Raw genomic sequence first — 17374 nt, 5'->3', positions numbered from 1 at the left:
TCTTCCCTGAACAGTCTCAAAGGGTAATCCCAGTAGAATCATTAGTGCACAAAGGATCTAATTCATCCACCCTTACTTCAGCTGAGTAGTAGCAATGCCAAAGAACTGCATTAAATAATACGGCTAAGCTTTATAACTAAGGTTTCTGTTATACAGACTGTCATCCTGAAACTAATCTGACGATTAAGATGTGCTATAGACTTGACCATTCTTTTCTGCTAGGAAGTTGTTAACCCCTACATAATGATGAATTTTTACATATGGGTCATTTTAATTTATTTCACTTTCTTATATTATAGCTTTATTTTGATGTAATATTACATGCAACTTCTCCTAAAATATACTTGTTATATTGAATTGAAAAATTGCTATATGCTACCCCACAAAGCGGTAAAATTCCTTCTACTAAGACAGGTATTTTGTAGTAAGACACGGTATACTGATGCCTTTAATGCAAACATGTAATTTCTCATTTCAGTTTGCTCAATTGGAGAGTAATATATCACATCTAATCAAATCAAAGGCTATGGCATAGCATCAAATAATTAAAAACATGGAGCATTAAGCCGAGATTGTAGTTACTATACATACACCTTCTCCACTGTCATTAAGTCACCAAAATTACTGGTCAGGACTCCCTAGTCTTTTACTAGCTCATGCTAGTATGCATGGTATGGTATTTAAAATCTATTATCTACAAAAAAACATCAAGTCCGTACTTTGCCCAGCACCAATTAAGTCAAGCAATAGGTATAAACACACCTGTCAGAAAATTGTTAAAATTTATGAAAATGCTTACAATTCAAATTTCAATTTTCAGCAGTATTTCATTCAAAATTCCATCCAGCACCACTAAACATCTGCAAGACATTATTAAATAAGTAAATTTTTGAATATGCTTGTAGCAGATTCTTTGATTTTCAGTCCCTGTGTACACAACCACTAATCCACAAAATGGCAAGCACTACCAAACCAGCCTCTTTCAGATGCTAGCCTGTTACTGCTTTAGATGATGTAACCTGTCTTAAAATAAGTTTGGCCAAGATAAAACACAGTTATGTCACAGTGTTCAGTTTTATACTCTTTTAAAGTGGCCAATTAAACTATAATATTTCTTTATCCCTTTAATGCTGGAAACTGTTGTGCCCTACACCACCTCCTTAAACTGCTTGTTGTAACCTCTGTACCAGTGCAAGCTCAGTTAAAAGAAACAACAAAGAGGAGAGCATGAAAATGCAGGGAAAAGGTCATACAAAAGATACAAAGGTAGCAGGAATTGGAGAAAAACAGGAACTTCTAGCACTTCTGCCATTTGATCTTGTATTCTTACAAGAAAGTTGGCCCCAAAAAAGTGAACACTAGAGCCAATTGCAAATAACCAAAAAGTCAAGTTCCCCTCCCATCTGATCTATGTTAACAGCTTCTGGACTTAATTTAGTCAAATAGAATAAACAGACTCCGTAAGCATGTTTTCTGTTAAATTCCACTGAATATCTTAAACCACTGAAGTTATTTTGGACATGTTACACTGGCACTACTCATGGATTTGACTTGCTTACTTCTCAGGCCATCTATACTGGAAGATGTTTTGCCTCTTACAACTGACCTATTGCAGCTATTTCCTATTGTTAGAACAGCAGGAGCACACATTTAGGGCACAAAGTCTTCCACAAAGCTAAATACTCCAGCTTGGATGGCAAAATTCAGTGTAAATCTGATTTTGCAGGACATGATTGTCATTACTGTTACAACTAGAAATTTCAGTTATCACTCAGGTACCAACACAGAGATGAATAGAGGAACCCCTGTAAAGTGATCTGACTACACCTGCACATGCTTTCAGCTCTTCCCAGCAATGCCAAGGTAATAACCTTAAATTAGGTGATAACAATCCTATGAAGGATTCACGGATTTCACATTTTCCCTACAAACTGCATTATTTCACACTTAATAGCATTAATCATAGTGTCCATAATCAAATTACTAGTAACATTTCTGAATGTGTAGAACTGTCATAACAATGAATGCATTGGATTCTTGACCTAATGCTAAATATTTGAATTAAAATTTTTTGTCTGTTTGTTTTAGAGTTTGTCTTTAGGTAAGATATGTAAAATCCATCCTATCAGCTACAGCCAACAGTTTCCTGTTACTTTAAATCCATAATTTCAGGTCTGGCCCATTTTGAGAGAAGACAGCTTGTGTAGCCAGTATGTAGAGCACTAGGGAAAGCAGTAACTTCAATTTGTTCTCCACACAGATTTTTTTATTCAGAAAATGGCTTTGAAATAAAATGCTTTGGAAGGCTGGCAAGCCTGCTGAATAATGAGTTGTTACTCTCTGGAAGAACATTACCTTAAAAATTACAAGAAATTCTGAGTGTTTTAATGAGTGGAACTCTTACTTTTGAGAGAAAATAAATGGAAGAGTTTGAGAGGGTATTTTTGTTATTTTTTCTCCTGAGGCTGCCTGTTGCTCTTATGTGGAATTTTCCTGCTGATTTGACTTCTTATTCTGCTGTGAGACTGACACTCAGATTTACATGATTGCTTTGGAGAGGAGCTAGATTTAGCGTAAGGAAGATAACTGCTTTTTCCCTAGGGAGAGACAGAAAAGGGAAGGACAGAGTGGAGCACACAGACAATATCATCTGCAGCTACATTCTTCGGTCAATTATTTTATTCAGCCTCTATTTTAGATTATGCTGTATCTAATAAAAGACTGGATAGCTACTGTTCTCAAGCCAGTCCAGATAAGCAACTACAGGTAAACAGGATCACAGATAAGCAAATAAACTATTTGTGTTTTAATGCTAACGTCCAACTGTAACAATATACTGTTTGTGTATAGAGTTGTCCATGGTGCATCTTGTAACGTAAGCGTAATCAAGGAAAACTGTCACTAGAATTCAGCATGTGGAGATTTGCCTTTTTTTACCGAAAAGCAGGGCTTTTCGGTAAAGAAGAGTGATTGTAGAACTGTGCACAGTTAGAGTTATTTTAGCAATCATCACCTTCTGCACGTTCTTTGACTTTGGATCACACACTGAAGGTTAAAACAATGCATAAGATCTTTGCTAATGAGGCAGATCATGTAACATCATATCATTTACAGATGGTTTTCAGACTTTTCTTTCATTAATCCTACAGTACTCTGCAGAACACAATGTTTTGAGATACTGAAATATATATATTGTAGCACAAGGAACCTCATAACCAAAGCAAGACTACACAGAAAGATGACTACTTCTGAGAGCAGAAGGCAGTTGGAGAGAGTTTAGCATTGAGAGGGAAGAAGCCCTGAAATGTAATTTAGACTAACCAAATTATTAATAGTTTTTCTAATTAAAAACACCAAATAAATAATAGATGTGTGATTTAACTGTAAGTAAAACAATAAAAATACCTACTAAATCTCATTATATGATGCTGTCTCTTCTCATAACTTAAGCAAATATTCTACAGTTATTCTTTTTTTTTTTTAAAGTCGTGTGGACAACATTTCAGGCTGACATCAAAATCACATCACCTAACCACAAAGAATAAGCGATTTTGTTTCCACATCTTGTTGACTACAGAGTTATTTCACAAGATTTATTAAATATAAAGGACTCTTTAATTATGTTGTGCCTGTTACAGTACTGGTTTTACAGCTACATAGTAACAACCTATTTCTGATATTCAGTTATCTGCAAAAGCTTCAAAGGGAATTTCATGACATAAAACATTATCATAGGGCCACTAATAATAATTGCTTGATATTTTAGCATATTACCTTTAGTATCATGGTTTCTCAAATAGAAATTTTAGTAAATCTTTACATCTATGCAATACAGACAAGCTTCTGGGTCTTTACATGTTTACCTGAAGAACTGACACTACCTAAAGGCTCTGTGAACACTCCATTCTACTGAGGCTCCCCTGAACACTGAATTATTTTGAAGAGAAACCCAGTAACCTGATAAAAGACTACAAAATTACTACAAGGATTAGGGCAGATTAGTTAGAATTAATTTACCTCACAAAACCATTTCTTTTTCTTCTCAAAACAAAATTTAGACCTGGTTTGGGGTGTTATATTCCCCTCCCAACCCCCCTTTTTATGAGTTTGTTATAAAATCTAACTCCTGTTACATCACATTTATTTTATTTTCTCTTTCGTGGAGAGGAGAACACTATGGGGAACAAGTGCCCTTATTTCTCCCTTCTCTGATTTCTCTGGTTGGCTAATGAGATTTTTAATGACAAACTTCAGTGCAAGTTCAGGTTAGCCTTTAAACAATAATTCCTGAATCAGTTCAGAAATTACGTCTTGGATATACAGGAAAAAAATTAGATGTCAGAATATTCTTCCTATCTTCTAGGAGATACATTGAGCCAAATAGTAATCAAATAATTTTGTAAAAGCACCTTAGTCTGAATTTATCTACTTTCCATTTTTGATCACTGGATTTTTTTTATACTTTCTTCTGTAACTAAAGGATCCTCTGCTACTCAGCTGTTTTCCTTCTATATCATTATTTATAATTATGACAAAGTAAACTCAATCTTCTCTATGAAACTAAATGAAAATTGCAAATCAAGAAGGCAGATTGTTCATTCTTCTGTCCACAACCAACAGATTTTTACTGAAACATTCAGCAATGAAAAAGACTTGCAGCAGAGGTACCAGCGTAACATCCAACCCTACCTGTATGCAGGTAGTCAGACTCAGATAACTCAGTTACATGGAAGGACAATGAAGTGAAGAAAATAAATAAGTAGGTAACTTCTATAGTTGCTTTTGTTTCAGAGGATGGTACTGCCTGGGCTTTTTACTACTTTAGAGTGCCATGATCATTTTGTAATCCCCAAGCAAGTAATGATCAGTAATTGCAGAAGTCTTACAAAGCAAGTTAAATGTACTATAGGACATCAGCAGTAACATAGAAAATAGGTACTACTTCTCAAACTGAGATTTCTAAGCATTAAGATTCCTGGAGTTATGCATTCCAAATGTTAACTACAAGAAATTAAGTTATTTCAAGTTCATAGACATAAGTTCCCTAAACCTGATAGTACTTAACATGCAATCAACATATTAATTGAAAAAAAAATAAGTGAATTCATAAATTTCAACAGTTCTTTGATCACAGATAAATACTACACTTCCATTTTGCTGTTACATATCCCACTATGTATCTACTTATTTGGTTTTGGTTTTTGTGAGGATTTTGAATGTTGGTTTTTATTGTTTTTGTTGTTTTTAAATACAGAGCTAGCTTTCACAGCCCTGTATAACAAAATATTTCCTTTGGCTCTCATAGCTTTTTTGGATGTAGAAATTTCCCACCTTTTTGTTGATGTAAGGATTCTGCAATAATACAGCTATTCAAAATGGAAAATTGGACTGCTTTGAGTCATACACAGTATTTGTATATCTCAGTGGGTTTTCTTAATCAATTCATTTTCTTTGAACTTTAAGCCTGTAAAATCATTAAAAATGAAGAGGGAGAGTAGAAAAATCTTTATTAAAGTTTGAAAGAGTAAAAACAACTCCTCATGTTTGTTCCTCTCCTCTCCTTATATTTTGTACTGACATTTGTATTACTTAGAAAAATCATGTTTAAACATACAATAACAATATTTTCATACATCTATGTAGAGCAAGAGTAACTAAATGAAGAGTGACTAAGTGAACTCCTGTCTGCCTACTCTGAGTCAAGACATCTCTTAGAACAAAAAAAGTAATGCACAGCTGTGCAGGTGCCTACATACACACACACACAAGAATGGCCAGCTAATGCTAGCAATTTTTTTTTTGTAGGAAATACACATTCTGAAGACAATATTTCAAAACAACTTCTAAAAGATATTTACTTACACAAAAATCAGAAGTCTATGCACCATACTGTTGTACATAAAATTGGAGATTTTATCCAAGCAATCATCTGAGCCTATAGCTTGTCACAATCCAAAAAGTAAAGATGAACTTTAAAACCTTGAAATGTTACCTACTAACATAAAACATGCTAAATTATTACTGTCATGTGTCAAACAATCTTTTATTCTGGACTATTAAATAACATGCATAACAGCAGCCTAATACATCACCTTCAACTGTATAAGCAATTGACTGCTAGGTGAATTTATTACAAAAGGGTATTAGTTCAGAATACCACGCTCCACTAACATGCTTCAAATGATAAAACCTTCTGAAAATGGCTTGGAGATTACATGCCATAGAGCTCCGTATCCACAGCAACATTCCATGTATAACCACATTTCCTGTTGACATTTAAGCTATTTTACAAAACTGCAGTACTGTGTAAGCAATGGACTATCAGAAGCTTCTGAGTTTACATTCAAAGTCATATTGCAGCCACAGAACATAACTGATACATCTTTTATGAAGTGCTGGCTTACAAACAAAGACATTCCGGCTGATGGTACATTTGGTTGGGGATTTTTTTTTTTTTACCCCTCAAACACACTGAGAAAAGGGACATTTTAAGATTGTTGGTCCAAAGACACCACAGTTATGATTTTTTTGCTTGGTGCTAAAGTCACAAGATAAAAGATACAGTTTGGATTTCAATATGAATTTTACTCAGAAATATTTTTAATACATTAAAGTGCAGCTGCATTCTTCCTCTGAAATAAAGGCACAGAGGGATTCTATGAATACTATCCGTGTGTCAGAGACAGCATGTCTGATATCTCCATAAAATGATTTTTTTTTTTTAAACTCTTTGACTCAGACTTGTCTAAGGAACTGAAAGTTCAACTTCTTTCTCATGTGCCACCTAAAACTAAGATTGGTAGGGTTAAAGGTAGCTTTAGTTGCCATCGCTGTGTTTGTACATACTAATGGAACTGACTGTTCTTCTAAACACAAGGCAGTTATTAATTTTTGTAGATTTAGAAATATTATAAAATTTAGCTAACAACCTCAGAAGGATTTATCTGCATAACAAAACACAGTAGGAGTAAATACAGAAGTACTACTCTGTACAACTGCCCTTTTGGGGTTTTCAGTGTGCATTTAAGCTTGGGTTGTTTTCTGTCAGTTTGAGAGCCCTTATCCTTATATCCTACCCATAAGGAAAATATCTATAAGATGTAAGTATTTGCTATCATTTTAGTTTTGCCTAGTGATAAACTGATCACAGCACACTAAAAAATTGTCTAAGCTGTTAGGATATAATTTTGCCAGCTCTCTGGAGCTCTTCCATTAAAACTGTCCAGTTCTGTGACATTTACCTCAAAGCTGACAGCGATCTCAGCATATCAGTGACTGAAGTACTGTCAGCTTTTGGTAAATGTCACAGAACTGGACAGTTTTAATCTACCATACTACACTGTTCTTTTTTAGCACTAACCTGCTCAGTGCAATTAATATTATACTTGACTCATACAACCATTCAAAGAACTATCTTTTTGCACACCCCTCACATAGGAAAGTCCTTTGGTTCTGAACAAGGCCCCTGTAAGTAATACAAATAATAAGAATGCTTCTCACTGAATTCAACACACAAAGCACCAAGTACTTACTTGAAAACTCAGTTCAATTATGACTGCAGGTCTAAGGTGCTCAGGCCTACATTTTTACAATAAAAGTGTCTCACATCACTCCAAAGATGAAATCATGAATACTTCTGCTTTGCTTGAAACAAACATGCTTACTGGATATTTTGTTAACATCCCACAAGTCAGTGTTGATGATTATAGTGTTATCACACAAACACAGCCACTTGTTACAGAATAAACAAGATGAATAATTTTTTTGTTTCACTAGGTCAAAAAGAACTGGCAAACATGTGCTGCAATTCATTTCTATGTTACTGGAAATGTAGTTTTCATAAACGTGAAGCTTTTCTTCTCGTTATATCAAAGAACATCAGACGTGATGTCAGAGGGCTTACCTATTTAGCTTTCATCAACTTGAATATATGTTTATGTTTCCTAGCTGCTGCTGTAAGTTTTATAACAACATTTTTCATTAAAGACTTGCAAAAATAACTTAAACATATTTTACCTGGACTCTCCTACACAGTTCTGGTTGCTGGGATATTCTGCTAAGAAATCCGACTCTACAAGAACGTGAGAATTATTTTGTATATGATAAGCCATAGTCCACTAGTATTGTGCATCTAGGCACAAGACCAAAAATATCAAGTTATGAAGGCTTACAAAATTAACAGAGTAGTCATAATCGTGCATCTGTGTTCTCTATGGGTTCAATTAATAAAACACTGATGTGAGTGGATGAAATTAATATATTCTGTTTTACAGTAAGATCTTCAATTCTGATTTGTATCTGATACCTCTACCCTGAGGCTTCAGAAAATTCCTTTCATACCTCCTCAGCCTCCTGACACCCACTCTGATTGCCTCTTCTTTGCTTTAGCCTCTTTCCCTTTCAAGCAAAATGTGAAAGAATATTTTTCCTTCAATGTTTATCCTCTTTTTTCAGCTAATACTGTTACTATTGCAAACTCCCACACTCGCTTGCAGCTTAGAACCTCCTATTTTCCTATCAAGACATTTCAGAACGGTATTTTTGTTCTTATTTAAAAAAATTTAGAATATCAGAAGTCCTATGTTCAAACATTCTACACTTTAGAAAACTCAGAACACCAAGGTCCTATCACTATTCTGAAACAAGGCCTTTGATTATAGAGGAAACCTGAGGAGCACACACCTTCGTGCATTACAGTGCAGAGATCTTTGACCTACTGATGACAGAACATACAGACTCCATTTTGGCTCTCTAAGGAGACCTAATAATTTCAGATGCAATAGTCCACAGTTCAATTTCTTGCTGGAGTGGATTATTCACAAGTAGAAACAAACCTTGATTTAATGTTTACTAACTTGGATACATATCTGCATTCCATACTGGCTATATCAAGCTTAGAAATTATTTATTCTTGCCAGAATGCACTTCTATGTTAGCAGATACTACTGTTATATGAAGCACTTTCATTGTATGACCTTCTTTTCATTAGCTTAAAAAACCTTCCAAAACAATTATATCGAGGCTAGTATTTCTCATGCTTGTTCTCAGAATAACAGTCTAATCTTACCACTTTCAATTTGAAGAGAACATATTCAGTTTCAAGGATTAGGCTGTCAAACATATCCCGATAGTTTTTCTAAATTGTCACCAATTACAAAATGTTCCTTATTGCAATTTTCATCTCTTATTCTTCCCTTCCTTACGATAACTACTGAAATAACACCTTTTTCTTTTGAAATTCCTCATAAAGCTCTTCTCTGGTTGAAGTTATAAGATATTTAGAGCATATTTTGACTACATTCACTGTCTGAATTTGTAAAGTAAAATAACCTCAATATCTGTATTGCATTGATTGTTATTTTATGTATTGCATGCATGGATTGATATACTCCCTACATCATGGAATTTTAATATTATGTTAATATACTTAATATACGATCTCGCGGTCAACACAACACCTAACAGTAATGCAGTTTAAGGGAACAGATTACTGACCCTGAAACACAGTAGATCAAGATAGTATAAATGAAAAATTAATTCTATGCAAACCTTATGTCATGCCACGCCACTTGCCAGCCTGTCACACACTCTTCAGCCACCAGTGAGCGTCCTGTGAACAAAGGAAGATTCAGAGTAAGTCACAGCTTCTATAATAAAAATTGTTGTCTTTATGATAAAATTTTAGGTAATTCACTGTAACTAGACTCACAAATTTAGTATTGGTTATGAATCTTCTAAAGCATTTCCAACACTCTTATCCAATCAGAATTTTCAGTTGATACATTATCATATAAAAATCCTGTTTTAAATATATTTCAGTCAAATGCTCAATACAGCAATCTCTAATCTCACAGCTTCCTAGTATTATTCTTCGAAACACAGAAACAATTCAATTACACAAAGAGCCACATCAACATCTGAGCCCTACATGTTTCAGTAAATAAAACAAGGGAATTTAACAACCCTGACTATACATTAGTCTTTTTAGATAAATAAAAAGCCAGTAAATTAAAGATATTCCCTTTCATTTTAGACAACATTGTGAAATCTAAATAAAATTAACTCCACTGCTTAACAGATTGGTTTCCAACAGTACTTTAGAGGTGTATATACGTTTAGAGAGATATCAATAAATAAACCACTGCGATCCCACTGTTTTTACTAAAGAAATGCAACTGAATATTTAAAACATATTGCTAGCTAGGGAATAACTGGCTTTTAAGTGAACTGTCACACTCATATATCAACAGACCAAAGAGTGACAGCAGTGTTAGAGTTACCAATTCATCCAGATGAAACAAGAAATAATTAGGTGTAAAAATTCAGTCTTACACTTAGTAAGACTGAACAGTACACAGTAAAGGATCGATTTCATCTAAAAGCAACTGCAGTGTACACCATATCGCCTGATCCAAAGTAGTGACCTTCTTGATTCAAATGCAAAATATCTTCTCCTACTGCAAATGGAATTTACAAGGAAAGTGTTCAATAGAAAGATGACATTTTCAGTGGGGCAGAAAGGTATTTGTCAGCGCCTTATTACATCTTGGATTTCAATTAGCTTTGAGATAGGACAGCAAAAATCCAGCATTTAGACTACAGCCAGATCTTTGCTTCTTGCACCATTACATCTAGATTTTTTTCCATTTGCAATAAGATACTGTAAGGCTTCCAAAAGAAGAGAAATAGGGGGAAATAACATTTCAGTCATTTTAATGCCAGATATATGATGCACTTAGTGATGTCTGTCTGATAACTCTGTACTAGAAGATAAGGGTGACATCATTTACATTTTTCCAGCATAAAAGACAAGTGTTGAATTCCTTGAACCGTAAGTGCCCCATCAATTCTTCTACCCTCACCATGCAACTTCGTATTATTAACATTGCATATCCATTCTGATGCTTTTGATCCTCTACTATGAAAAGTAATTTGCCTTCTCGATGGATGTAAGTATGAAATTCGCTTTTGCACATTGCATGAGTTCAAACATTGGCCCATATAAATTTCCATCATGGAAGGTTACCTTTTAACCACAAAAAAATGTACAGACTAAAACATTTTAAATGTTTACTTCTGTTTCTTATTTAAGGACACTAGTATGTTTTTGCAGAGTTGATCACAGAACTAGGAGTTGGAAGGCCAGTTCTTAACTTCTCTTGTATATCTGCATAACCCTGATTTGGTATTAACTTCTGTAAAACCCTGGATAACACTTGTCATCCCTTCCTCATATCTGTGTTATAATGAGAAAGATTGGCACGGATGGGATGGTGAAACAGTCGGAAAGACTGGCGCAGATGAGACGGTATTCCAAAAGGAAAGGAAAGGTGCTCACCCATCTCCAAAGACCTAGGCTCACAAGAAGGACTCTACAAGGGAGGGATCTCCAACCAGAGATCCTTCTCCAGTGGCCATCAGCCCTTAAATGGGGTCTAGGAGAGGTGCAGCCAGGCTCCACCCCTTCTGGTCACACAGCTGAATTGCCTTCACCTGTGCTCCCAGAGCTGACTCAGTGCTTGCCTCAGGTGATCAATCAGAGGTTCAGGCCCTGACTTAGCAGTTCCCATACACTGTGGTATGAGGATACCTCAGCCAACTCAGGAAATGTGACAGGAGGGAAAACTCAAAAATCATACAGGTACAATTCAGTTGTTGATTTCTTTGTTAGCAAAGAGCTTATGCTCTACACCATACAAAAATGGTTTCAATAATATTTAAAATTACATATTATGCCTTCCATTCAAAAAGCACCCTTTCAAATATCAATTCACACAGCTGTAAGAGATGCTGTTACTGGAATAGGTATAATTAGTTTTACACATTAAGAAACTGAGAATAAGAGAAACTAAAGACTTGCCTGTAACACAGGGACAAAAGCTACTGGTGATAAAACACTCCTTTCCAGATTTCAATGGGAAAATGACAATTTAAGACATTTGCCCCCAGGATTCAAGAGGAAGGACAAAATTTGGAAAACTGGTCAATTTTAGAACGAATTGTTCTTTCAGACATGAAATTCCTTCTATGATGAAGGAATTACACAAAACAATTGACTTACCAATAAACAAAAATGATAATATCTAATACATCTGTTATTACTTCTTCATTTTGGAATCTAAATGGCTGTAGACATACGATAATAGTTGAACATCTGCTATCTCCAGGCAATGGAGTGAGAAAGCATCTTTAATGGATGTTCTTCCTAATTTCTGAATGGCAGCCATGTTCCAGGTAACCAAGAAGATACAACACTGTATGACTACACTGAAACAAAAAATTTCCCTGATTAGAGCATTGCTTAAACACCACACACTTCTGTCTCAAAACAGCTGTAAATAGGTTTTTAACCTATATAACTTTAGCAAGCTCTAATAAACATTTACTACACAACTGTAAAAAAAAATAATGCAAAATACAAACAAAACATACTTACAAAACTAATCTGTCACATTGCTACAAAACTTAGAGATTTACCAGGTTAGACTCTGCTTTGTATGAATAATGCAGAAAAAAAGCTGCCATATCATGGAGGATCTTTTAAAGAATACCCAAACTATTCTATTTCCTACTAAACTCATGGACTTCCCACAACCACAAGCTAAATACTTTAAATACTTTATACTTTTTTGCCTGTAAACTACTCATACTACAGAAGATCCCAAACCACTGTTTCATGACACAGCATTTCCTGCTAAGGATTACATGCAGATTGTTCCCTCCTGTACTCACAGCATTACATGCTCAACATGGAAAGGATGTCCAACCTTCAGCAGAACCACAATTCACATATAACATAGACCTTATTTCCTTAAAACTTGAGACAGATTCCAGCAGCAAACATACAAACCAAAACCACAGACCACTTCTCTGACACAAACAGGCTCGCCCTTGTAACACTTTTTCTGGCAGGAAGGACAGATTTGACTCCATAGGAAACTGAAACCTAAGAGCCATCAAGACCTGTGCTGATGATGCCTATGGTTAAAAACAGTTGTTGGATAAACACTTGCCAACAACGCATCCACCCGTACAGACAAAAAATAGCAGCAGTATTTATTTGGAACATTACACAGTGTGTCTCATTGAACAGTCTTTTGGAGTGTTAAAGTCAAGCATCACAGGAAGATACAAACTTATTAACCGTACACAAGTTCACAAGTTCATACATATTCAATTTAGAAAACTTACAGAAGTCCTTTGCAGCTTGATTTTTCTCTTTTTTCCATCCTAATATAGATGCATTAATGCAATTAAGGGCACTGAATGATGTGCCATTCACACCTAACCAGGTTTTTTCTTAAAACTTTTGGAAAAAGAGTAAAAACAAACTACTTACACCAATCAGATTATTCCTCAAGAGGAGACAATCCAAACCATTTGCCAAACAGATTAAGTGAAATGCTATGAGCACGGCTAAGTTTGGTTCACCACTGCCAGCCCTTAAATGAGGTCTGAGAAGGGGTGGATCCTGGCTCCACCCCCTTCCAATCACTGAGGTACATTGCATGCACCTGAGCTCCAGTGGGTCGGCCCTGCCTTCCCACCAGGTGCTCAATCACTGGTTCAGGCCATGACTCAGCATTTCTGCTACAGCTAGATTTGCAGGAAATTCCATTACAGACATTCCAAATTGTATAAAGCCTAAACACCACTGCTAGTATGTTCTCTCTGTGAACAAGGAGGTTTAAATTCTATAACACTCAGGTAAACACCCAGCCAGAGAAGGGCTACCTTTGGTTTGGGCCAACTCTTTGCAGAGCGATTCAGGGCACAGAACGTGCCCCTGTAACTGGTCCCTTCTCGCTGTGCTCCATCTGCCACCTGTGATACGTCCCAGCCAGGTGCTTAGGGACAGGCAGATAGCTGCAACCATGGTTAGAAGAGATTTACAACACCATCTCCTTTCTGCTCATATATGTTATAAATAAGGCATAAATAATTTGGGTTTTGTTAAAAAAAGTCCATCTCCAACTATCTACTGCCTTGCAACTTTACTAAAACCAAAGGCTTATTTCAGTTAAAAAGCAGATGTTCTGAGAAATATATTAAAAATGCTGCTTACGTGTTTAGCTCTATAGTATACACCTCCATGTAATTTCTTCAGACCTTCTTCCAAAACATCAGCAAGTTTCTTTTAAACACCCCCAAAACCCAGCAAACCCAATTTACATGACCGTTAGCAGTAAGTACCCTGTGGCACCAAAACGTAACTTAGTGCTGCTGCCATTGAGTTACTCAGCTCCTCCCCAAATGAATGTGATGCTACGAAAAGTGAACTGCAAGTCACCTTTCTTCAACACCAGTTACAGAAACAAAATATCATCTCACGAGAACAGAACACCAGCAGCTTGGAACTCTGAATTCTACACCCTGCGGTCTTGTTACTCTCTTTTCATTTATCCTATTACCTTTTTGGTTAGTCACACCAACAAAAAGCTTACAAAAAGAACTCTCTTATCACCTTAACAAACATGTGAGCGTATTCTCACTTTGATGATCACACTAAACTTCTGTAAACATTAATGGGAGTATGGTGTACAAACTGAGGGCAGAATACAGCCTGGCATACAACACATCCCAAAATAATTCCTGTGGCTGATCTGTTGGCAGTTTTCATACTCTCTCTTAAAACCATTAGAACTAGTGCGGGTGTTGGTGCATTACAGGATCCCTTAAGAAGCTCTCATCTCCTCTCTCCTTAACCACATAATAGAAAAAAAATGAGAGCCCCGTACACAGACCACACTGAAGAAGGAAAACTTGCCTTGAAATTTTTCAACTAGTAAACCTATTTTCTATAATGCTTAGTAGTGAATCACTCTTAAGTGCTGGACCATTCACTCATGTATGTGTTTTGTGCCAAAGGTTATCAGATTGCAAAAGTGTTCACATCTTTGAAAGAACCCATCATTCACCATCACCTTACTCTGACACAACAGGAACAAAATATGTCCCTGTAGAAGGAATAAGAGGGGGGAGATGGGCAGAGAGAAACCCATATTAACACTGCCGCACATTTTCTAAGGGAAAAACACAGACTACCATAATGATAATAGAAACATTACATTTTTACATTATGGGATGAGATCTTCCTGATTATTTTAAGCCCATGGAGTCTGTAAGATGGAGAAAGTTAAAATGGAGCCTGATGTTCTCAGTGGAAGGCAGGCCAGCTGCCTTCTCCCAGTCTCTCATACTGCTAGAGGCCATCGCAGCAGTGGCAGTTACTTAGGAAGGAACCACCCTCTCCAGCATAGCTTTTGGGCTCACGCTCTGCAGCACATCAGCGCTGCTCTCCAGCAGCCCAGCAGGGTGACACGGCATATCGATGGTCCACTCACTTTTGCCATCCACCCTTCTCCCAGTTCAGGCAGCATGGAAAGTATGTTTTCCAAAAGACACAAGCAGACGTTCTTCTGAATTGACTGATGATTTCCTGTGTTTAGTATGGATTCCTGCCTGTCTGCAGCAGGGACCAAATTTATGTTTCTCATTCCTTTGCATGTACCAAACTAGTTTCTCAGTAATACACTAATTCTGTTTATGTGGGTAACTTAGGCTAGGGCAGGTGCTCAGGTCTTACCTAGGCTGTGTTCACCCCAGACCCGGCGCATTAAACCCTTAAAAGCTACTGTTTCCTCAGTCCTGCAGATAGAAAGGTGCCACCTCACAGTGTAGCTTCTACTCATTCTATCACACGATGAAATTGGGGTTTGCTATTCCAAATGATGCTGTCAGCAGGAAGCTGAGGCTAGGAGAAAGTGCTCACGTGAAAGTACCCACAAACAGCATTGTTCTCAGATCTGTCCTCCCACCACACACTTTGTGAGACTAACAGCTGAAGAAAGATTTATCTGAGTATTTCACTTGATACCACTATCACTTGTGAGATTAATGACTGCGAAAAAAATCACACATGCTTTTGCAGAGTTATCATTCTGTCCACGTTTCTGTCACTGCTACACTGACCGAGTCAGAGCTCTCTGAAAACTATGACTGTCATTTACAAATAAAAAAAGGGATGTCACAGTTGCAAAAATTACCTATTTTTCTAAAATGAAAGACTAACACAAAAAGTAATAAGACATTCAGCAGGTCAGTGTAGGCTCAGGATCAAGAAATACGCTTCAGCAAATCATCAAAAATCAATTGGCTAAATTCATCACAAATGTGAAACATCTGGTTCCTATGTTTAACTTTAAAGGCAAACTTAGGAGACATTACTAGAAAACTTCAGATGTAAGACTGATTGATTGCATGGCCAAACAAAAAGCATAGCTATAGCATACAATAAACACACATATCTCTGCTCCGAGGTACACACATTATCATAAGTGACATTAGAAAACTCAGGTAAAAAGAAAATCAGAGATGACAGCTGCTTGTGGAAGTTCATTACTTTCACATTTCCATCTCTGAAGAAAGATGGAATCCCCTCTGACACATCATACAATTTTCTTTGACAGTTTCACTGATAAGCACTTACGGTTTCTCCGAACGGTAACACCCATACCCTCACAAAACACACGGAGGTTATCTAATAATCAGAAGCCATCTAGCCAACAGACAGCCCTTCTCATTTTTCTCAAGGTGCAGCATGAGCCCCGAGCCACATGGGAGACTGCAGATAACAACTTCTGCAGCAACCCAGGCTCGGAGCTATCCCAGCAAAGCGCCAACCAACCCGTTCAGTTTGTGATTCACAGAGCCTCAACGCAAACACGGCCAGCAGGAATTCAGAGCACATCCTCGACAGAGTTAAGTGCTCGGAGACCCAGTGATTTAAAATAAATGATTGGTGTCTGCAATAGCAGAGAATTTAACCATCTCTGGAAGTGATTGTCATTGCCTGACAACCGCCTCTCACAGACTGCTGTGAGCTCACAGTCAAGGCACGTGAGCTGCCCGTGATACTTCTACTTTGGTGAAGTTTCGGAAGATCAGTGCTCTGAGGAATCGAGCACTCCTTGGAGATGTGAGCTGCCACAATCACCAGCTCAGGGAAAAAAAAAAAAAGTAGAAAACCATCAAATATGCCTCCAAAGGAGACAAGCAGCAATATTCTTTCATTAACTTAGGACCACTGGAGAACAGCAGTGTCACCTCGCTATCAGCTGATACTTGAGGAAAGCAAAAAACCGTGTCACCTCATACCTGTCTGTCACACACCACAAGGCGTCCCGCCACTGCCCGCTCACCTCAGGGCAGCCCGCTACCGGAGGCGCGAAGGCGCGGCCCCGTGTGGAGAAGGCGCGAAGGCGCGGCCCCGTGTGGAGAAGGCGCGAGGCGCCCTAACGGCTAACGCCGCACGCGCGCTTCCCGCGCGCTGCCCACTTCACGGCCGTCCAGGAGCACCAGAAGGGGATGCGCG

At 37.2% G+C, this 17374-nt stretch overlaps 1 protein-coding gene across 2 annotated transcripts in view; it reads right to left on the bottom strand.

Annotated features, from left to right (window-relative positions):
* METTL8 (methyltransferase like 8) overlaps positions 1 to 17359 on the bottom strand; it is a 79573-nt gene extending 62214 nt beyond the window's left edge. For both annotated transcript variants that reach the window (XM_040704193.2, XM_040704191.2), the window contains exons 1-2: positions 17158 to 17359; positions 9550 to 9610 (exon numbers count right to left, since the gene is read on the bottom strand). The gene's annotated coding sequence lies outside the window, so the exon portion shown is untranslated. The remainder of the gene's footprint in view (positions 1 to 9549; positions 9611 to 17157) is intronic.
* Positions 17360 to 17374: the final 15 nt, after the last annotated feature.

This window comes from Gallus gallus, chromosome 7 (assembly GCF_016699485.2).
Source record: "Gallus gallus isolate bGalGal1 chromosome 7, bGalGal1.mat.broiler.GRCg7b, whole genome shotgun sequence".
NCBI classification, from domain to species: domain Eukaryota; kingdom Metazoa; phylum Chordata; class Aves; order Galliformes; family Phasianidae; genus Gallus; species Gallus gallus.
The sequence above is the reverse complement of the archived record's forward strand: the minus strand, read 5'-3'. Positions and strand labels throughout refer to the sequence as shown.